The sequence below is a fragment of the Alosa sapidissima genome, chromosome 16, assembly GCF_018492685.1.
Source record: "Alosa sapidissima isolate fAloSap1 chromosome 16, fAloSap1.pri, whole genome shotgun sequence".
Taxonomy (NCBI): Eukaryota; Metazoa; Chordata; class Actinopteri; order Clupeiformes; family Clupeidae; genus Alosa; species Alosa sapidissima.
Genome location: NC_055972.1, coordinates 1,919,896 through 1,927,395, shown reverse-complemented (window position 1 = coordinate 1,927,395; position 7,500 = coordinate 1,919,896). Strand labels below are relative to the sequence as shown.

Here is a 7,500-nt window from a genome sequence, read left to right as displayed (position 1 = left end):
CACTTCGCACCTGCTGTCTGTCTCCCGAAAAAACCCACGTCAGGACACGCAGTACGTGGGGATTCCTAAGGATTACCCGGCGTGCCCCGCGGGAAAGATGGCGGTCGAGAAGGAGAGAAGGAGATAAACTTTATCTTGCAACAAAAACATCAATATCACTATCAGAAATAGGCAGCGAGAGTCGTTTCTAGCTGATTAGTGTATTCTCGGGTGACCTGGCGTCCTCACACTCGGTTACTCGTCGCGGACCGAAAGCACAAATCAGTGGTGCTCCGCTAGCAAGTGCTAGCCAGGAAGGGAACTGCGGTGTGTGTGTGGTCAAGAGGAAAAATAGAGGATAAAGTTTATTACCACGGACGAAAAGTGGGGTGCTGTTTTGGAAGCACATACGGTTATTACGGAAGTGTGAGGACAAGAAAGGTAAGATGTAGTTTTAATTACAATTAATTGTGAGGTGTGCTGTATTGGAGAAGTTTTCTGTGAGATGAGACATGATATTTTGTCGTGTGACGCGAGTGACATTGGAATAACGTTGATTGAAACATTGGCGGATGAAAATCGATGAAGCCATCCTAAGTAGCAGTCTGTATCTCAACTAGTTAAACATACTGAAGAGATGAGATTTTGTGATGTTACCCCGAAGCTTTACTGGTATGCACCACATTGTATTCAGTTTAAAGCAGCCGTAGTGACAGTTATAGCCTGCATTTTTCAGGTAACGGTAGCCTTATACAATACTGTTTAAGAAAAAAGTTCCATACGGTTGGGGCGGCTGTCAATATAATATCGATTCGCTTACAGACCATATAGAGTGAAAAATGCGGCAGGTACATCTAGTGTCTACATCGCCTCGGGCTTGGAAGCCAGCTTGTGTTTGGAGTCGTGGGGTGCTGCCAAGCGTCCATAATCTCTGCAATTTGGGCAAACGCGATAAAAACGAATTTATTTGATGATCCCTCATTTTCTCTCTTTCGGTTTGAGAATGGCTATTTGTTTCTAACGTAGACAGACACCTGCAATCTGCCTTTAGCGAGACACAATATACCCTAAATGTACGTCTCACAGATTATTTGCCAAACATTTGGTTTACCAAATAGATTGGATGGGCGTAGCAATGTCCGTGCTGAACTTTCACGGTCTTCTCTACACGATTTCATTTTTCTGTGGAACAATGAGACACAGTATTGCATGCACTACAAATCTACTGTAGGATGAAGTCATACCAACTGTTAAATATGAACCATCGTTCTCTGGCCATCAAAAGTATCGGAGTCGTGCTCTTTGGAGTAGATAGGCTAATGTGGTAAACAGTTGTTCAAATATTTTATGATAGACCCGACCTGAATGTGGCACAAAATCATTTCTTGTAACCAAAAACAGGTATGGCTATGGGCATCTAGTAGGCTAGCCTACTGCGCACGACAATGTAGGTTGACCTAGTAACAAAACTCTGAATAGTCAAATAGTCGATATGAACTTGGTAATAACCAAAGAAGGACGTGTCTGAAAGTGCTGTGGACGCTTATGAGTAAGTTTGTGACATCCAATGACGAGTATTTTTAGTATTTGTCTAATTTCCCAAATGCGGCTCTGTAATCCTCGAGCCTGTAAACCTTCAGGGATCTTTCGCGTGCCCTTTTTCTCCAGCGATACGGATTATTTATTCTGATGCTGGGTCTAGCCTGGGCTGCATTCACGCACTACCAATAAGGCTGATTGGGATTGGATTGGAGTGGGTTGGCACGAATTGAAGTCCTGCAGCAGCAGTCACCTAAAGTTGCTGTCTGTCTGTGTGTGTGTGTGTCTGTCTGTGTCTGTGTGTCTGTCCTATCTTCTCGGTGTGACCCTCTTACCTCTCCCAGATGGCGAGAATGAAATTGGTCTTGATGGCCTTCTCCCAGAAATAAATAGACGTTCACTTGACATTATTTATGTTCACGAACGGACAGTGCATTCTAATTTGCTTTTATCTGTCCCACTGTGGTGCTTTCATGCAGGCTGCGTCCAAGGCCGTATGCATGAAAGGCTTAACTAAAAGCCCCTGTGTCTTCCCGACGTCAGTGTTCTTTCCGCATGTCTCGTGTCGCCTTTCGCTCGCCCTTTACCTCTGGCAGATAGGACCGTCATGATTCCGGAGGCATTTCGGCAGCACACCTAGCCTGACGAGCTAGACCCACATTAAAATGTAGGGTCTGGGCACTCACCGTTCACAGTGCTCAGTCCGAGGGGCGGGATAATCAGTCTTTCAAATTTCCTCTGCACGCAATAGGACAGCGGCAGCGCCATGAGTCCCATGCGTTTCCCACCAGCGGAGCTAGTTGGCTAGTTCAAACGTTTGCCAACTTAATAAAAGCTTAACTCGTGTCACACTGTTCGCCAACAGCAACATCCATCTTATTTGTTTTCAAGTAGCAGGGAATTCAAGACAAACCGTTGCAACTCTGCCATCAATCATTATGTTTAGCCCACCTACGACTCTATACACGATTTCATTGGCCTGATTGAGTTTCGATTTCTGGAGCTCACAAGCCAACGGAGAGTTGCTAGACTAGCCCTGGCAGCAGAGTGGGTGATTGTGCGGACAGACCCCTTGTGTGTGTGTGTGTGTGTGATTGTGCAAACAGACCCCGTGTGTGTGTGTGTGTGTGTGTGATTGTGCGGACAGACCTCGTGTGTGTGTGTGTGTGTGTGTGTGTGTGTGTGATTGTGCGGACAGACCCCTTGTGTGTTATCTCTCTTGCTGCCAGAGAGGGAGAGAAGGGAGGGTGCAGGGGTTGTGTGAGTGAGAGTGTGTGTGTTTGAGTGAGAGTGTGTGTGGTTGTGGGTGAGAGTATGTGTGTGTGTGATGCATGGGCTTGCCTAAGGATTGAAATGTTTGTGTTTACTCGTGTGTTTTAAGGCTAAATGAGACTACTCATTTATGACCCCAAGGCACACACTCGCACACATACACGCTTGCACACACACACACACACACATACTAATGTCGTGTGTTTTAAGGCTAAATGAGACTACTCATTTATGACCCCAAGGCTTCACATGACATTAGGACCTCGCTAGCTGAGGAAGGCACTTTACTACACTCAAACACATACACACACACACACACACATGCACACACACACACACACATGCACACACGCACACATACATAACACAAATACGCACACATACATAACACACATACGCACACACAGTCATTAGCAGACTGGTTAATGAACTAGCTAGTCGCTTGAGCCCGGTTAATGAACTAGCTAGTCGCTTGAGCCCGGTTAATGAACTAGCTAGTCGCTTGAGCCCGGTTAATGAACTAGCTAGTCGCTGGGGCCCCTGGGCTCATTAGCAGACTGGTTAATGAACTAGCTAGTCGCTGCGAGCATGCCAGCCCCCACACCCCCCCACTCTAAACTAAACTATGGCCCCCACACCCCCCCCACTCTAAACTAAACTATGGCCCCCACACCCCCCCCACTCTAAACTAAACTATGGCCCGTTCTTCTAGAATGGTCCCCAGAGAGGGGCTCCATTATTGTGCTAATGTCTCCCCCAGACGCCCCCAGACTTCCCGAGACGCCGAGGGTCCGTCAGAACTCCCCGAGATGCTGAGGGTCCGTCAGAATTGCGTTTCTGTTTGTCACTTACACAAATCCAATTATCTGTGACCCGCGGGGGGCCTTCAGTCGCACAACACAGACCTGGAAACCTGCACCCGCAAACGGATCTGAACCATGCGGCTTTACACATGGGAACTTTCATTGCAGACACACTCACATGCCAGGACATGCAAATATAAGCTACACACACATAAGCTACACACACACACACACACACACACTGAATTTAATGTAGATCTAGACCTACATGAATACACACACACACACAAACGCATACTTAGATAGATAGATAGATAGATAGATAGATAGATACTTTATTGATCCCCAAGGGGAGATTCAAGAAATACTTACACGTGTACATACAGAGATATTGATCTAAGCAACAGTGATGGTGCATACTCATATGCAGATGTGACTTAAACACACGCACATAGTTAAATCAGGGTTCCTACGTAGTATGGAAAACCTGGAAAAGTATGGAATTTGATTTTAGTCATTTCCAGGTCTGGATAAGTATGGAAAAAAGAAACAAGGGTATGGAGAAATATTTGTGTTCCCAGACTATTGCATCTACAGTTCTAATCACTTCACTCAGGTCATAATGAACCATTCCTACTGTTGTGTAGCTTAAGTGGTCAGTCCACATCAATATACAATTGAATGGGGGGTCCTCAGAAACAAATCTCTCCCACAAGGGGACCCTGGTATCAAAACCAAATCGAGAACCCCTGTTCTATGCACGTGCTCTACACCCTTGTGCACTGGTTTGTTTGCGTATCTCTGCTATTTTCGGCTAAAACACTACAGTAGTAGACTTTTTTTGATTTTGTAAAAGTTACCAAGACTTGGATACTGCATTATCTAATAAACTGTTATTACAAACAAATAATACTGTTTACGGTGATTTCTGAGGCCTCTGCCAGCAGTGCACTAGTCTCCAACATATGTAGTATGCTGTATCAAATGTGAGTGCACCTTCCAACTCAGCACTTCCCCAACGAAAAGTATTCAACAATGGGCAAGTGTTTTCTGAGGGCTAACAAGTTAATAATAAACATTATTATACAGCTATTTACAATGCTAGTAGAACACTCCATTGACAATGTCTAGAATATGGTCAGAAAAATCTACCGAGAAGTTTGAACATTTGAGTATGGAAAAAAATTTGAAATTTTGAAATGGAAAATGTGTAGGAACCCTGTTAAATGTAGATTTAACATGCACACACAAACACACAAAGTAGCCTAGATCTACACAACTTCATACACGCAAACACACTTTAATGACTTAAAGACATCCCTCCCTGGTCTCCCATCAGCAGAGTAGAGGCCTGCGTTGTATATAGGCCATTTGCATAATTAATAATGTGATCGCTATAGGAACGGGTGGTGAGGATTAGACATGTTTCCCCCAGCTGTCTGTTGGAGGTTATTATGGGATGCCCCTTTGAGATGAAAGGAGCGCTCACCTCTAGTGAAGCTCAGCACAGATCACACGGCCAAAGCACTCACAGTTCATTTCATCCTACTTACATCAGCACCACGAGGGAGGGATGGAGGGAGAGAGAAGTTGAGAGACAGAGTGAAGGGGGAGAAGGAGAGGGAGGTGGGGAGCTCAAGGTTAGAAGAAGTTGCTTTGTTAACAGCTAGGCCAACTGTCTGTAAATATCGTAATTAGGGCTGTCAATCTTCTTCCATAACCCAATTCGAATTTCAAAATGAATTTTCTGAAATGTGTCAGTGATCACAGAGATCTTTGCTCTTTCATGAACTTGTTTAAAGGCTAGCTCCCAACAATGCAGCAAATCAATATAGGCTATATTCTCTCAAGAACTGATGCCTGTATGCATATGATATCAGTATAGGAATATATAGAAGCCTAAATAGCTCCTATCATATTTCCAGGAATCAGCAGGATTCTAGAATTGGTGTCTATTTTAATCAGTCTGTTGTTGAGACCTGTTTTTATTTAAATAATGTAGATACTAAACATGTAAACAACTATCAATATATATAGTGTGAGTTTGACAACTGACCATTTCAGTCCCCCCCGAGATGTTTCCCTGTGAGCACAAGGTTGTGTAATTGCTTCCTGCTGAAAGTCAGGGGCTTTGAGGACGACCCCTGATTTTACATTATTATTATTATTATTATTATTATTGTGCCTTTATTCAGATAGGACAGTGATGAGTAACAGGAAGAGGGTGGGACAGAGAGATGGGGTGGGATCGCGAAATGACCGTGTGTGTGTGAAATTACGTTTGTTTTGTGTGTGTGTGAAATGACCGTGGGTCAGAGCTAAAAATCAGAATCTGACTGCCTTGAGTGTGTTTGTGTGTGTTTAGTATGTAAGTGGTGAGAGCACTGCAGTGCGCGCGTGTGCGTGTGCGCGCGCGTGTGTGTGGGGGTTTCAGGTGTGGGGGTAAGTGAGTAGCCTGCAGTGTGTATGTAAATGATCGTGTGTGTGTGTGTGTGTGTGTGTGTGTGGTGGTTTCAGGTGTTTGGCGTCAGTAACAAAGACCCCAGTGTGGTGGCAGGTGTTTCCAGTGACTTCATCTCTCTCTGTTTCAGCTCCTCTCTCAGAACACACAGAGAGAGTGTGTGTGTGTGTCTGTGTGTGTGAGCGAGAGAATGAGAGAGAATATCTACTTCTCTGGTAACACACACACACAGAGGAAGGTGCCTCAGGCAGGAGGTGACGTAGTGTGTGTGTTGGTGCTACATCACGGTCCTCTTCCCCTCAGCATGCTGAGAATGAATCAGAGCATCAGAAACTGCCACCTCAGCACTGTTCTGCCCCTACACACACACACACACACACACACACACACTCTCACTCTCCTCTCAGGCCTCAGAGGCAGGTTTCAGAGGGCAGCCATTACTAAAGAACTTAACGTGATTACACACACACACACACACACACACACACATTCAGACACAGCACACACTCCCACACTCCACTGCTCCCCCTTACGCTTTCCTGGATGCCTCAATCTGGCCATAAGGTTTGTGTGTGTGTGTGTGTGCGCGCGCATGCGCGCACGTGTGTTTGTGCGCACAAACCATGTGCTGTTTCCCATACGGATGTTAGCACAGGGAAATGCACTGTTTTTGCATATAAGCAAACTATCTGTGGCTGTGGAAATTTCTCGGTAAATCACAACCGGCCATTCCTATCTGTGTGTGATTGTGTTTGTGTGTGTGTGTGTGTTTGAATTTGATTCAAATAATTGAGTCATGTACTTCTATGAGTGAGAAGCAGTTAGTCATACATTGACATTAATGCTATGATGCTTCTGTAATCGTGTGATTGTGAGTTTTTGGCCTGTGTGTGTGTGTGTGTGTGTGCACGCACTCTTTGTCTCCACCTCCCAGACAGTTGGGATGTAAAAGTCCAAAAGTGACTCAAACTCAAGCTGCTGGGCTGGCTGTGTGTTGTGTGCATGTGTGTATTATATGTGTGTGTGTGTGTATTATGTGATTATATGTGTGTGTGTGCGTGTGTGAGAGGGATTGAGATTATATGTGGGTGTGGTGGTGTAGGTTGCTCAGCTGAATGTAGATATTCAATGAATCAACATCCTCTCTCTCTCTCTCTCTCTCTCTCTCTCTCTCTCTCTCCAGTTGCATATCATGATTTGGAGAGCTTTAGCAGGAACAGATCTACAGGTTTCGCTTTCCCTGGGATTTGGAGGATTTTTGCTGTTAGTAAAAATGCAGAAATGTAGAAAGCTTCTTGCCCCTGAAATGCACCCTATCCCTCTGTACAATCTTGCGCATACACACACACACACACACACACACACACACACACACTCTCTCCTCGGACCCTGTCTCAAACCATTTTGATTGTAACACCAAACAGCTGAACAATAAAATTTAAGAAT

General features: G+C 44.9%; 1 protein-coding gene across 3 annotated transcripts in view; it reads left to right on the top strand.

Moving 5' to 3' along the window:
- tjap1 (tight junction associated protein 1 (peripheral)) overlaps positions 1-7,500 on the top strand; it is a 99,160-nt gene that overhangs the window by 123 nt on the left and 91,537 nt on the right. For all 3 annotated transcript variants that reach the window (XM_042065706.1, XM_042065705.1, XM_042065703.1), the window contains exon 1: positions 1-420. This exon is cut by the window's left edge and continues 123 nt beyond it. The gene's annotated coding sequence lies outside the window, so the exon portion shown is untranslated. The remainder of the gene's footprint in view (positions 421-7,500) is intronic.